The following is a 16,488-nucleotide window of genomic DNA, read 5'->3' as shown; positions in this document are numbered from 1 at the left end:
GAGAAGGGTGACCAAAATGATAAGGGGAATGGAACAGCTCCCCTATGAGGAAAGACTAAAGAGGATAGGTGTTTTCAGCTTGAAGAAGAGATGGCTGAGGGGGATATGATAGAGGTGTTTAAAATCATGAGAGGTCTAGAACGGATAGATGTGAATCGGTTATTTACTCTTTCGGATAGTAGAAAGACTAGGGGGCACTCCATGAAGTTAGCATGGGGCACATTTAAAACTAATCGGAGAAAGTTCTTTTTTACTCAGCGCACAATTAAACTCTGGAATTTGTTGCCAGAGGATGTGGTTAGTGCAGTTAGTATAGCTGTGTTTTAAAAGGATTGGATAAGTTCTTGGAGGAGAAGTCCATTACCTGCTATTAAGTTCACTTAGGGGCGGATTTTAAAAGGAGCGCGAATAGCCTACTTTTGTTTGCGCTCCAGGCGCAAACAAAAGTACGCTGGATTTTAGTAGATACGCGCGGAGCCGCGCGTATCTGCTAAAAACCTGGATCGGCGCGCGCAAGGCTATGGATTTTGTATAGCCGGCGCGCACCGAGCCGCGCAGCCTACCCCCGTTCCCTCCCCTCACCTTCCCCTCCCTTCCCCTACCTAACCCACCCGCCCGGCCCTGTCTAAACCCCCCCCCCTTACCTGTTCACATTGTCTTGTACCCAATCCAGCAAACAAGCCACAATCTAATGTACACTCTATATTAAAGAACTCTGATTGCTCAGTCAGCTGTTCCCAGCGTAGCCTTAATGAGGTATAGGAGAGTAGCGTGTTCATTTCCTGCAGCTGTTCTATAAGGATCTCCCTCCACTAAGCCAGGCTGAGAACTGGTCCAGTTCCTCAGAATCTAAACCAGGTTGACTTTACAAATTTTCCCAAGATCCTGCCTTCAGGTTTGGCCAGATCTAGCCAGAGTGGCTCAGCACTATCTTTTCTGACCACTAAGCAGTGTGCCCATTGAATGTGTCTTTTCAGTGGCAAGGAATATCATGAGCTCTCATCGCTTAAGGCTGGTGCTAAATTTGATGGAAAAGCTGGACTTTTTGAAAATGAATCTGCCTTTGCTTAGGTTTCCATAATTTTCATGTGAATAGTAAAATGAAATGAAAACACATTTGTCTTGCCATTTTACTTACCTGCCATGCCCCAGATATACCATCTTAGGGAACTTACTGCTGTTCATCTTACTTGCCATGCTATAGACGTACCACCTTAGGGGTATTGCTGCTACCATTCTGCCTATATACTATGCCCCAGATATACCATCTGTTACGATGCTGCTCGCGTAGCCCATCCTGCAAGCAGCCTCTCACTCACTTTGGCCCAATGCTGCGCCATTGCCTTCTCGTGGCCTAGGCTGCTCCAGACCACCACTGCCGCTCTTTGTGACAGGAGCCACGCCTTATCTTCACAGCATGGAAGCCACTGCCGACCCATATCTTCTTGCGGTTAGGAAGCCGCCGCCGATGCTCCTCTTCACGGCCCTGGTGCTGCCACTGACTTTCTCCACCTCTTGTGCTCCTCTAGGCATGCGCGCGCTTGCCTCTTCTCTGCATTTTAAAGGGCCAGCGGTGGGAAAAGCCCCAATGGATGACATAATCAGTCATCGCCTCATCCAGCCCTATAAAGGGCTCAGCTTTCACTTCCTCTGGGCCTTCGAATCAGATCCAAGGTCATCATTGCTTCCCTCTCTGGTCAAGGTCTTCCATGGTCTCCTTGTGTCTAGATGTCTCCTAGTTTGATGTTCCACAAGTTCCTGATGTTCCTGGTCTCCTTCATCTGATGTCCTTGGTCTTGTTCCTCATCGGAGCTCCTTCATTGTCTCTTCGGGGTCCTGATGTTTCATGTCCTGAAGTTCTGATGTTCCATGTCCTGAAGTTCCATGCTCCGTGTTCCAGTCCTGGTCCTGATGTCCTCGTCTCCAGCTCTTCGTCCTGCTTCCACGTTTCCTGCTTTTCCACTTTTCCTGGCGTGCCACCGTCGTGGTCCATGACCAGCCCTGGGGTGCTGTGTAGGGCACTTCGTGGCACAAGGTCTGTCTTCATGTCTGCAGCACAAGTCTCTGGAAGGCTCTAGTTTTTAATGCTGAGGTCTGTTCCTGAATCCGAATTCCAAGTCTTGAATCCTGAGTCTTGAATCCTGTTCCTGGTCTTCAGAGTACCTTGATCCTGCTTCCGTCCATGCCCTAGACTCAAGCTAGAACCTGCTCTGCTTCAGCATTGTCCACGACCAACCACGGGTGGCTGTGTATGGCGTCCTTTGGTGCAGGCCTCTTTTGAATCTTTGACATGTTTCCAGTTCCGAGTCTTCACTTTCTCGCCTAGAGTCTGCTTCACTTTCAGTGTAGTCCACGACCAGCCATGGGCAGCTGTGTAGGGCATGCTGAAGTGCATCCAGTACTAGTGCCTGAATCCTGAATCCTCTCCTCAGTCTTCCATTATCCTGAAACCTCGTCTGAGTCTTCCAAGTTCCTTGTGTCCTTGTCTGATTCTTCCAAGTATCCTGAAACCTCATCTGAGCCTTCCAAGTTCCACTTATTCTCGTCTTTCCTCCAAGTTCCTCAAGTCCTCGTCTGAGTCTTCCAAGTTCCTGAGTTCCATGTCTCATCTTGTTCCTGCCCTCAGCCTTCATCTGGCCTCACGCACTTGTCATTCCCAAGCGGCGGGTCCGGAAAGGCTACCGAGTGGCCGGAGGGCTATTCTTGAGACCAGTATTACATTGCTGGGTCTCACCGGTGCATGCAGGTCCAGTGGAGGGCTGAGCCTGCCCTGATCCTGGTCCATCCTTGCTCCAGCCCGTGCCTGAACACTCTCACCTCCCACGGTGTGTGTCTTGGGGATCCTCCCTGAGCCACACCATGGCCCAAAGGCTCACAATCTCTCTTGTGCAAGCAACTGGGCCTCCGAGCTCGCAAAACCATCTTAGGAGTTTTCTTGCTTCTATGCTTACCTGCCATTACTCAGATGGTGTAATCTGCTACTGCTCTGTCTAGCTGCCATTCTCCATGCTGTTAATATGCCTTCCTGGTATGCCTATTATGTGCCTGCATGAGAGTTTTTTGTGCCTCCATGTTGTTTGTTCTTTGGATCTCACCCTAGTTCTCCCACCCTGTTTGTTTGTGGTTATACTTATGACCCCAATTGAGAAATATGGAAACAAAAACAAGTTTCTTCTCCCATCTTACCTCTTTCATCATTTTCTGTCTTGCTATCAAAGTCTGTCTAGGCCTTTGTGTAGTTTACGATTCACAGCAATCCATGCTTTAATAGGTTAGACACCTTTGTGCTGTTTATAATGGACTATACTCCATGCCTTGGCTATTTAGACATCTTTATGCTTTGTGATGGATCACACTCCACAACTTGGGGGTTTAGTGAGCTTTGTGCTGTCTCCAATTGTTTTCTTTCCACACCTTAGGGGCTTTGACACTTTCTGCTGTCTGTGATTCCTATTGTTTTGGGGGGTTTTGATACTGCTGTATATTCCCTGAACTGTACAGCTTGGGGCTTTGACACCTTTGTGCTGTTTGTGATTTCTTATACTGTTCACCCTGGAGGCTTTGATGACTTTATGCTGTCTGAGATTTCCTGTAATAGATACCTTGAGGGCTTTGACACCTTTGTATTTTTGTGATTCTCTCACTATCCACTTTGTTGCCTTTGACTCTTTTATGCTGTTTGTGATTCACTGCACTATGTCTTGTGGGTCAGCACTTGTCAGCATGTATTTGTTCTACAATCATTCACCACAGTTATGCAAGTAACAGATGGAGCCATAATTGATTTAATGAGCCACCTGCAGTTTGACTGTACCGGCCATGTGTACAAAACATGTGCGTGGCTCGATCTTTACAGTTTTACAGACTCATATGCTAGTTACTGGTTAAATAAACCCACATTCCTTCTATTGGGACAGATATCTTCCAGTCTGGTTGTCTTCTGTCCAAATCCTCTTTGCTTACAGAGTTTGCTTACTCTTGGTCTTTCATTTGCCATCCATTGCTTTGCATACCTGCTGTACCAGTCCTCTGGCTTTTGATACCATTCTTCCTCCACCTCAGCCCTTAAGGTACACCTTTGGGGGTTTATGGCTACACTTCTTTCTGCATTGCTCTGTGCCTACTATTTTAGTTTTTAATAATCACCAACATCATTTCTGCTGCTGCCGCTCCTAGCCATTTTGGTACCTTAGGGTGCTTCCTCTGCTGATCTGGCTGTCTGAGGTTCCTTCTAAATCTCTTTCCCCTATGGTACTTACTGATTCTTGCTCTTGTTCTGGCCATCCAATGCTTTACACAGGCCTTACTCTTTCAGATATCTTTAACAGTTTCCTGCTCTCTTGGACATTTTCTACAAACTCTGTTCCATTATTGTCTTGCGATTATCAGTCTCATCCATTATTTAGGTTTTAATGGATTATATCATATCAAAAGTCAAGGGCTGCAGATGTTCAGTACTCAGATCTATCAGGACTGAGTACCTCCATGATTATTACTTCTGAGGTAATGGAGGCAGTATTTTCAAAAACCAGTTGGGAAAAAGAATCGCATCTGGTTTTCCTGAATCACAGGATATTAAACAGCTAGTGGCTAAAGAGCATTTGGTGCTCTAGTTAGTGGCATCTTAGCCTCCACTAAAGACCAATTCCAAGTCTGAACAGGCAGCTCCTTCAGAATTTACATCAGGCCTCCCCCAGGGATTTTTTCTGGTTTTTCCATGTGTAGAATAATGAGTAAATCTTCCCAGGCTGGAGACATAGACACTCACTGACTCCAACCTTTCTTCATATATTTTCAGCTTTAATGCTTACACACAATAATAGACTGCCTTATCTCAGGTCAGTGTACTCACAATACCTTCATCACCTCCTGTTCCTGGAGATGTGGGGGCCTCCTGATCCCAGCTGGGCTTATATACTTATTCTTCTCCCAGCAGGGTTGCACCCACTTAGTTCTTTCCCACTGTGAGAATTAAGGTGGACCAGGCTAGATGCCTAGTCCTGCACAGGTTAAGAGAACATTGCAACAGTAGTAAATGATTGGAATGAAATACTAGTTTATATCATGGATGATGTAGTCCTAATAAAATCTATATTACCATAATATAGTCATCAAGCACCATGGTAAACCTCCAATTTTAAAAATATGAAGCAGAAACTTTGATGCCCAGAGCAGTGTTGGAGAAAAATACCACTGCCTCAAAGAAAAGTAGAATATAACAACTATTTAAGACAGTACCGTGATATAGTGAATGCAACAAAAAGGCTTTTTACTCATATAAGATTCATTCTGCTGCCAATACATATGCTCAGCACTATAGTTAAATCCCTATCCAAAAAACACTCATTCAATACACTACCTTCTAATTTAGAGTACTGCAACCTAATAAGCACATTCTTTGCAGACAAACCAAAGACAATATATGACAGCTTCTCTCATCTTCCTATTTCCATTAAAGCTCAAGTTCTCAGCACACTGCAAATTAGGATACCTTTGCTCCTGTTAACTCTGAAACTATATACAGTAATTAATTATATCCAAAATGAAAACACCATATGTCCACAAATTTCTTGTCTAACCACACTTTTAAAACACATTAGCACAGATATATCATATCTAGCATCATTAGTGAACTTTTCCTTCTTCGGGCACAATACAAGAAACTTTAAACAGGCATCAGTTACACTCATACAAAAGAAATCACCATCCGACCCATTTGATTTTTACAATTACTGTCTAGTTTTAACCATTCCTTTTCTAGCCAAACTCATTGAGTCTGCCATATTATGTCAAATCACTGAATATCTTGAAGAACATTATTTTCTTGAAATCTGTTAATATCCTCCTTTGACACACTACTTTGTGGTTTTGTTGCCAATATGGACTACATCATGGTACTCCTAGGCATATCCACCACATTCAACAATATCATATATGCCATCTTGCCAACACATATAGTGGCAATTGTTATATCTGAGATAATAGTAGATTGGTTCAAATCACATCTTACCAATCATTATTCTCTACATGGTTTAGTAGGAGTTTTGCGAGCACAGGGATGCAGTCACTTGCCCTAGAGGGATTGTGAGCCCTTGGACCAAGGCACGGCTCACGGAGGAGCCCCAAGACACACACCATGGGAGGTGAAAGTGTTCAGGCACATGCTGGAGCTGGATCAGGATCAAAACTTAGAACATTGAGGAACTGGAACTATACAGGCTCAGCCCTCCACTGGACCTGCACGCACCAGTGAGACCCAGCAACGCAATGCTGGTCTCAAGTGTAGCCCTCCAGCCACTCAGTAGCCCTTCTGGACCCACCGCTTGGGAAGGACAAGTGGGTGAGGCCAGACAGAGGCTGAGGGCAGGAACAAGATGAGACATGGAACTCAGGATACTTGGAAGACTCAGATGAGAACTCAGGATGCTTGGAAGACTCAGAAAGGACTCAGGATACTTGGAAGACTCGGACAAGGTTTTGTGGAACTTGGAAGGCTCGGTCAAGGATTCAGGATACTTGGAAGACTCAGGCGAGGATTCAGGATTCAGGCACTAGTACAGAGTGAGTACTGCACTGCAGCACGCCCTATACAGCCACCCATGGCTGGTCACGGACCACACCGAATGTGAAGCAGACTCCAGGCGAGAAAGTGAAGACTTGGAACCGGAAACATGTCGAAGATTCAGATAAGGCCTACACTGTGGCACGCCCTACACGGCCGCCCGTGGCTGGTCGTGGACCATGCTGAAGTGGAGCAGGTTCTGGCTTGAGTCTTGGGCATGGACAGAAGCAGGAACAAGGTACTCCGAAGACCGGGAATAGGATTCAACTCAGGATTCAAGACTCAAAACTCAGATTCAGGAACAGACCTCGACATTAAAAACTAGGGCCTTCTGGAGACTTGTGCTGCAGATGTGAAGACAGACCTTGTGCCACGAAGCACCCTACACAGCCCCCCATGGACTGGTCATGGACCATGATGGTGGCACACCAGGAAAGGTGGACAAGCAGGAAACCTGGAAGCAGGAGAAAGAACCGGAGAGGAGGACATCAGGACCAGGACTGGAACACGGAACATCAGGACATCAGGAACATGGAACATCAAGATGAAGGAGCTCTGATGAGGAACAAGACAAGGAATACCATCAAAGGAGACCAGGAACATCTGGAACATCAAAAATAGAACCATCTAGACAAGCAAAGACCACAGAAGACCTTGACCATAGAAGAGGCCACAGGCAACTGTGAAACCTGATTAAAAGGCCCTGAGGAGTGAAAGCTGAACCCTTTTATAGGGCTAGATGAAGCGATGACTGATGATGTCATCCGTTGGGGCTGCGGGCTTTTCCCCCTGCTGGCCCTTTAAATATTGTGAAAAGCATGCCCAGAGGCCTGGGGACAGGCAGGAGCAGGTATCAGCGGCATTCCTGCTGTGAAGATGCAGTCGGCGGTGGTACTAGGGCTGCGAAGAAGGCGAAGACGGTGGCGGCTTCCTAGCTGCTTGCTTAGGGAGGCGGATTCTACGGTGGCAGCGCTCCCGCCGCAAAAAGCAAGGTCTCTGAGTTGGCGGCATTCCAGGCCTTGGGGAGCAGGAGGAAGGTGGTTCCTTGCTGGAAGAAGCAGCATTGGCAGTGGTGGCCCAGGTGGCACAGACCGCAAAGAAGGAGCGGCGGCAGGCCGAGGAATGCTCGGGTGCTGGCGGAGGTGAGAGAGACTGCTCATGGGATGGGCTCTGCAAGCAGCATCATAACACGGAGTCCCTCGGGGATTAATACTTTCAGCCATGTTATTCAACATCTACCTACAGTAATTTCCCTCTGCAGACTACTCTCATGTCTTTGACTCAATAATAACATATATGCAGATGATATCCAGTTTTTCATCTCTTATAATAACTCTTGGTCTTATACTCTTGAACCAATCTCACTCACAATAAACTCAGTAAAACACTGAATGCATCACAGTCTGCAGCTTAATCTATCAAAAATAGTAATCTTACTATTTTTCTCCATGAAAAGTCCAACATGTCTTCCAACATCAATAACAGACAGTGCAGGACCAGCAGCTACCAATCGTACAATCTTCAAAAAAAACTTAGGCATAATACTGGATCAAAACTTATCAATGAAACAACACATATCCCATGCAGTTAAAACCTCTTTCTACAAACTTTGGCTATTAAAAAATCTAAAACCATTGTTGGAACCTTCAGATTTTCAATGTATTCTACAGACACTAGTTTTAACCTCATTGCACTATTGCAACTCTCTGTATTTGGATCCCTTTGACTTCAATTCGCCTTCTTCAGGTGGTACAAAATTCAGCAGCAAGAATCCTAAGCAGCACAAACTGCAGAGACCACAGCACACCTACTCTCATGGAATCACTTTGGTTATCTGTTATCTAGAGATCACAATATAAAGTTTTTAAACTGATTTACAATCTCCTGAAGAATGAGTCATCCTCATGGCTTGCCTCAACTATTCACTTATACAAACCTCTAAGACAGCTATGTTCTGCTAATAAAAATCTACTAGAAGTCACATCACCAAAATTAACCAGTCTCAATGTCACTTGAAATAGAGCTTTCTTGGTTGCTGGCCCATGTTTGTAGAACTCCTTGCCCAAGTCCATTCGAACATCCTCAAGCCTAAAGTCCTTTAAGAAAGCATTAAAAACCCACCTCTTAACATTAACATACGAAATTAACTTTGGGTCTCTTTTATTTTACATTATTTTATCTTTTTGTCATCATTGCTATATTTTGTACATATTAAGTGTAAGCTGCTGTGCATTGGTATGGAACAGGTGGGTTAGAAATGTTAATAAAAAAAATAAATAAGTAAATAAATAATAATAATACAAGCTTTTTTGTTCAGGTTGTAACAACTTTGTTTATGCCAAATATCTCAGAAATGTTTGCTTTTATACTACTATTTAGTTTTTTCCCCAAAACTCTCACAAAATGTATTTATTTTGAAAATATGTATTCTGCTAAACCATAGATCTCAGCAGATAACAAACTCACATGCATAATACAGTACAGCAATAATTTAAAAACAAAATAAAAATAATATAGTTACAATAAAAATAACACCAATCAGTTCATAAAACCTATCACATCAGGAAAAGTAGGTAACACAAACATGAAAATTATGGAACAAGCACACTGAGTCATGTTCTATCTGGGAATGTCTACTTAAAGAAATGAGTTGTAGTAATTTATGGAATTGGAGCCAATCATTCTCTAATCTAATGAACTAAGATGGTTCATTCCATAGAATGGGCCCAGTGACGCTAAAGATCCAGCTATGAGAAGTTACCAAGTGCACTTGGGTTAATGAAGGAATATCTAGCAGATGTTGGATGAATGATTGCAAACTAGGGATAGGACAATATGAGCAAATTAACGACATAATACATGCTGGAGCAATTTCAAGGATGGCCTTCTAAACCAAAGATAAAGCTTTGAACTTCAATCTCCAGATAATAGGTAGCCATTGTAGATCAGCTAGAATGGGAGAAATGTTTTGGCACAGTGATGAACCAGCAATCAATCTAGCTATTGAATTTTGGATTATTGCAAAACTTGAAGATAGGATTTTGGCAAACCTAGCATAGGAGCAAGACATTACAATAATTCAAAGAGGACAAAACCAGAGATTGTGTCACTGTCCGTAAATCACAGGTCAAAAGAAGCAGCTTCAATGAGTGCAAAAGACGGAGCTTGTAGTAAGCAGATTGTACTACTGACAAAATGTGAGCCTGCATGAATAATGAGGAGTCAACTACCACCCAAGGTTACGGGAGTTTGATTAGATAGGAATAGAAATCCCTTCAAACAGAAAATTGGTAGGGGATTCTCCAAGGGATGTATGGGATAAGTTCAGGATCTCAGTTTTTTTTAACGCTAAGAGATACTCTGTTTTCCCTCATCCCTTTATTAATTTTGGACAGGCAGATAGACAACTTCCTGAAAGCTTGATTAATAGATGAAGTAAAGGGAAGAAAAACTGAATATCATCTGTGTAATGTTTAAAAGTGACTCCCTAACCTAGAAAGAATAGATCAGAGAGGAATCAAGTAAATATTATACAGAGTAGGGGAGAGTGCAGAATCCTGTGGAAAACCTGTTGGTAGAGGGAATAGGTTAGAGGAACAGTCACCCATCCTGACCTGGTAATAGCGGTCAGAGAGGAAAGAAGAAAATCAAGAATAGAATGTAGTAGGGATGTGAATCGTGTCCTCGATCGTCTTAACGATCGATTTCGGCTGGGAGGGGGAGGGAATCGTATTGTTGCCGTTTGGGGGGGTAAAATATCGTGAAAAATCGTGAAAAAAATCTAAAAATCGCAAAACCGGCACATTAAAACCCCCTAAAACCCACCCCCGACCCTTTAAATTAAATCCCCCACCCTCCCGAACCCCCCCCAAATGACTTAAATAACCTGCGGGTCCAGTGGCGGTCCGGAACGGCAGCGGTCCGGAACGGGCTCCTGCTCCTGAATCTTGTTGTCTTCAGCCGGCGCCATTTTCCAAAATGGCGCCGAAAAATGGCGGCGGCCATAGACGAACACGATTGGACGGCAGGAGGTCCTTCCGGACCCCCGCTGGACTTTTGGCAAGTCTCGTGGGGGTCAGGAGGCCCCCCACAAGCTGGCCAAAAGTTCCTGGAGGTCCAGCGGGGGTCAGGGAGCGATTTCCCGCCGCGAATCGTTTTCGTACGGAAAATGGCGCCGGCAGGAGATCGACTGCAGGAGGTCGTTCAGCGAGGGTTCCGGCGCCTCGCTGAACAACCTCCTGCAGTCGATCTCCTGCCGGCGCCATTTTCCGTACGAAAACGATTCGCGGCGGGAAATCGCTCCCTGACCCCCGCTGGACCTCCAGGAACTTTTGGCCAGCTTGTGGGGGGCCTCCTGACCCCCACGAGACTTGCCAAAAGTCCAGCGGGGGTCCGGAAGGACCTCCTGCCGTCCAATCGTGTTCGTCTATGGCCGCCGCCATTTTTCGGCGCCATTTTGGAAAATGGCGCCGGCTGAAGACAACAAGATTCAGGAGCAGGAGCCCGTTCCGGACCGCTGCCGTTCCGGACCGCCGCTGGACCCGCAGGTTATTTAAGTCATTTGGGGGGGGTTCGGGAGGGTGGGGGATTTAATTTAAAGGGTCGGGGGTGGGTTTTAGGGGGTTTTAGTGTGCCGGCTCACGATTCTAATGATTTATAACGATAAATCGTTAGAATCTCTATTGTATTGTGTTCCATAACGGTTTAAGACGATATTAAAATTATCGGACGATAATTTTAATCGTCCTAAAACGATTCACATCCCTAGAATGTAGAGGAGATCCCTAAACATTGGTCTGCCAAGTAATAGATTGTGGTTAACCATGTCAAAGGCTGGGGATATAGCAAGAAGCACTAGGAGGTATTGTATCCCTGTCAAAACCCTGACGAATGGAATCAAAACTAGAAAGCAAAAGAGATTCAATATTATAATGTGGGCAAAAGCCAAACTGTGAATTGTTTAAGGCCTGGATTTATCAAAATGCACTAAATATTGCGTGCAATAGGAAAAGGGGTGTGTTTTATGGTAATAGGCAGTTTATTGCAATTTGTGCTAATACCTATGCAAAGTGCAAATTGCGTTGTGCCAGAATTGTTGTATTTCCTACAGACAACCACTGGGGAGATCATGTTTAGTAATTTTAAGCTTAGCTGTCGGGGAGAGAGGGAGGGAGAGAGAGAGAGAGCACCTAGCCATAATTCCCTCGTCCTAGGTAGGTATTTATATCTCTATAGGAGGCCCACCTAGTAACTCGAGTGAGGTTTAGGTATTAGTGTAGGGGGTTATGGACCACTTTGACATTCAAAGTGAGATGTAGAGAACAGTGCTCTGATGTGAAGATTTGATGACCTTTGGAGTGAGGAAACTCACCCAAAGATGAGATCTGTGCAGTGTTCTCTCAACCTAGCTTGATGTTACCCAGGTACAGAATCCATCAAATTAGGTTGAGAGAACATTTCACAAATCTCATCTTTGGGTGAGTTTCCTCACTCCGAAGGCCATCAAATCTTCACAACAGAGCACTGTTCTGTTTGTATGTCACAATTTGAATGTCAAAGTGGCCCCTAACCCGGGTGATTGTGTTTTGTTTTTTTGTTTGTTTTTTTTTAAGAGTTTGCAGAGACTAATGGTGTTTATTCTCAACCCTGTAAATGATAAGAACATAAGATATGCCACACTGGGTCAGACTAAGGGTCCATCATGCCCAGTATTCTGTTTCCAACAATGGCCAATCCAAGTACCTGGCAAGTACCCAAACATTAAACGGATCCCATGCTACTAATGCCAACAACAAGAAGTGGCTATTCCCTCCTGATTAATAGCAGTTTATGGACTTCTCCTCCAGGAACTTAATCAAAACTTTTTTAAGCCCAGCTATGCTACCTACCTTAACCACATCCTCTACCAATGAATTCCAAATCTTAACTGTACATTGAGTGAAAAAAAATTTTTCTGATTTATTTTAAATGTGCTACTTGCTAACTTCATGGAGTGCCCCCTAGTCCTTGTGTTATCTGAAAGAGTATATTATCATTCTTCATTTACCCTTTCAGATTTTTTATGATTTTGTGGACCTTTATCACATCCCTCCTTAACCATCTTCTTCAAGCCGATGGTCCATTTGAAATGTTACAAGGCATGCCTGATTATTTTTGCTTCATAGACAGATTTTTGCAAGAGATATTGGACAAATGCTTTCACAATATCAAAAGCCAGTGGCATCTATATGGTGCAGTCTTGCCAGAGAGCTCTTTGTCTGTTTTTCACTCAAGCATGATTCATGTGGGTCATGTAGGTTTTTAGTGAGACGATGCTTATCTCACGGTTTTCACTCTCAATTATCTATCGCTTGGAGTTACTTGTCGCATGTTCTCTTTGTAAGAGGCTAAAATAGCAAAGAAATTTTCCAATTAATGAGAAGATGCTTTCTTGGGCACACCCCAAGAAAGAGGAAAGGAATGGGGATAGTGGTCCCTTAAAGGAAGTATGAGAGTGAGTGTCTGAAGTGTGGGGGGTGAAGGAAAGACTGGCTATAGTAGTCTTATAGTTAGGGAGGTTTAGGTGGACCCTCGGACACTGTGGCAGCTGACCACGCCCATGGGGGGAAGTCCCGTGAGGGGCCACAGGTCAGGCTCAGCTCTGGACACACAAGCACAGATAGTTCTCTATTTAGACAGTTTGAGAAGCCATCAGTGGTGGCAGTAGTGAGTAGATGATGTAGCCTGGCTGGGCTAGTATTCCCCAGGGCGCTGGAACAGCAGTTTATCCGGTAGCAGTGCTGTAGTGGAGAGAACTGAGAAAGTGAGTACAATAGAACATTCACAGAGTCCCAAATATGGAGAAGCCCCGAGATGGGGAGAGCTGGCCCTCGAGGAGCGAGTACCAGATCCCTGGAGGTAGAGAGACTTGTTGGCAATGTACTCACAGAGCGGTTCCACGTAAGAGATGGCACTGGTGCTGGAACAGAGGCAGGCCCTCGAGGAGCGAGTACCTAGTTCCAGGGAGACAGCTCTGAGGAGTAGGTGATAGTAGTACTCACTGATGGTGTCTGTAGCGAATTCTTCCAAGTAGAAGAGGAGATAGATGCAGGCAGCGGGTCAGGGAACATGCGCCCTCGAGGAGCGAGTACCGGTTACCTGACAGTGACCTGAAAGAAACAAAAAGGCCCCCGAGGAGTGGGTACCCCATTAGCAGAAAGAGTCCAGTGGAAGTTGGAAGGCAGAGTAGCTGGGTACGGAGAGCGAATCCCATCCGTGAGAACACCCTTGCTAACTCGGCTAGCAATAAACTGTAGGCTTAAATATCCGGGCAGCGTGACGTCGTCACAGGGGGACACCCCTGAGGAACGCGCCAATGAGGAAATAAGAATGAGGGCCATGTGGCGCGTGCGCCCTAAGGTACCTGAAGAGCATGGTGGGAGGCAGCGCCCAAGCCGGTCCAGGGATGCCGGAGAGGACGACAGACGGATGCCGTGGCAGCCAGGTGTCCATGAAGAGCAGGAGGAGTCACAGAAAAGGAAAGGTAGGCGGAGTGAAGCCATCGGGCAGCGACGGTCACAACAGGTAGTATATAGTATTACAAGCCGTAAAGCCCGTTAAAACGGGCTACATCCCTCTGTCTCTCACCTCCCCCTCATTCTCTCTCCCCTCACTCTTCACCACCCCCCTCCCCCACCCACTCCTCTCCACCCTCCCTCTCCTCTCACTCAGTCCCCCCTCTCCCTCACTCCCTCCCACTCAGTCCCCCCTCTCCCTCCCTCCCTCCCACTCACTCAGTCCCCCTCTCCCTCCCACTCACTCAGTCCCCCTCTCCCTCCCTCCCTCCCTTCACCCACCTCCATTTCCTCCCGGCGCCGTAAGCGCGACTTCCCGCAACCCTCACCCGGCTCCATTAACTCCTCCCGCTCCTGCCGGCAGATCTCGGGGGGGGGTCACTCCCGCGCGCGCGGCAGTGACCCCCCCGAGATCTGCCGGCAAATCTGGGGAGGAGAAGTAGCGGCACCGCGCGCGCGCGCGGCGCCGCTGCTTCTCCTCCCGCTCCTGCGGCCCCACCGCCATTTTTTTTTTCTGATCGACATCCTTGCCCGCACATGCGCAGTAGAGCTGCGCTCTACTGCGCATTTGCGGGCCGTCGGTCACAGGCCATTTATAAGGTAGATATAGATCAGTGGTTATCAACCTTTTTCCCATCGTGACACACCTGTCAGGCCACGCTCACATGTGTGACACACTGCTCATTACAATTCACGGCAGAAATAAAAAATAAAGGTCCAGTATTATTTTTATTGTTAAGAATGACACAAGGAAAAGATACATTTTCTGCCTGAACAGAAATTGCATAAACAGTAAACATCCTACACCAAAACAGCACCAATTTCCAGCACTTAAACAGTAACCACCTTACCTAAGAAAAGGCAACACTGAAAATATTACACTAGGCTTTCAGACACCAATACATCTCCTATTAGGAAAACGGACCAAGTCAGGCTGCTATAGAGCCCTACACAGAAACTACACGCCAGCAGAGAACCTCACCTGAATCACATGTGCTGACCCTCACCTAACAAAAAATAAAGAGACCAAAACGCATAACTAGAAGCATGCAGACAAAAACCGAATTGGAAACCGCAATAAGTCAGAGTCTCTGAATGCAGTGCAACAAAGGAAAAAAAGAAACATCACCCATCCTTATAAAACAAATCAAGAAATATAAAATCAGTAGCAGTAAAACCATACTAACACAAAGAACAGATTATTTCAAAACAGTGGATGAAGGGAATATCTAATAATTAAAAACACATATCAAAAATTTCTAGATACCAATAAAATATTTCAAAATAGCAGACTCAAAGACCTAGTAATGAAAAATAATGATACAAAAAAACGTTTTGCTCTGCATACCTGTGAACGTTTAATATCCGGGTGCCCTGAGATTGTTTTCATTTAGCAGGAGGGAGGGATGGTTTGCTTGGAACTTTCTCCTCTCTCTACTCTCTCACACTGGCTCACAATCGCTCACACAAACACATGCTTTTTCTCTCTCATTTATATTTATTTATTTATTTAAAACTTTTCTATACTGACATTCAAGTAAATATCACATCGGTTTACATAGAACTGGGGAAACAATTAACTAAAGAAATGCGAAGTTACATAAAACGTAAGGGAACTGAACTAGGAGAGAAGGCTAGAATAGCAGAGACAAGTACTTGGAAAGCAATGGTAACAAAAATATACAATTGTATAAGAATTTTAACAATATATGACTATTATTTACAGTATGTACAATATGTATCGTAGAGCAGTAGCTTGTAATATAGTAGTACCCATAGAAGGAACGGCGGATAGGGGGCTGAGATCTGGGGGCTGCGGGGTTAGGTAAAGGCTTGTGAGAAGAGCCAAGTTTTAAGGTTTTTTTAAAAATGTTAATTATACATTTACACACATTTACAAACATTTACACACATGATATCTTTTCAGGCTTACACACATACATGCTGTCCTTTTCTCTCACACACAGACTCTCATTCACATGCTTACAAACATGCTTTCTATCTTTCTCTCATTTACACACAGGCTCTCAATCACATTCTCACATGCTCCCTCACCTAAACCAGCTCTCAATCACACACATATAAGCTCTTTCTCTTATTTACACACAGGCTCTCAATCACATACTCACATTCTCCCTCACCTAAACCAGCTTTCAATCAGACACAAACACACATGCTCTCTCTCTTTCTCTCATTTACACACAGGCTGTCAATCACATATTCACGTGCTCCCTCACCTAAACCAGCTCTCAATCACACACATACTCTCTTTCACATGTACAAGCTCTCAATCATTCACATACATGCTATCTCACTCACAAACACACAGGATCTAAACACACATGCTTGCTCATTCACTCACTCTCCCCCCCT

At 45.0% G+C, this 16,488-nt stretch overlaps 1 protein-coding gene across 1 annotated transcript in view; it reads left to right on the top strand.

Annotated features, from left to right (window-relative positions):
* Positions 1 to 16,488, top strand: part of ADGRV1 (adhesion G protein-coupled receptor V1) — a 1,128,533-nt gene that overhangs the window by 640,398 nt on the left and 471,647 nt on the right. The window lies entirely within an intron of this gene.

This window comes from Rhinatrema bivittatum, chromosome 1 (genome assembly GCF_901001135.1).
Source record: "Rhinatrema bivittatum chromosome 1, aRhiBiv1.1, whole genome shotgun sequence".
In the NCBI taxonomy this organism is placed as follows: Eukaryota; Metazoa; Chordata; class Amphibia; order Gymnophiona; family Rhinatrematidae; genus Rhinatrema; species Rhinatrema bivittatum.
The sequence above is the reverse complement of the archived record's forward strand: the minus strand, read 5'-3'. Positions and strand labels throughout refer to the sequence as shown.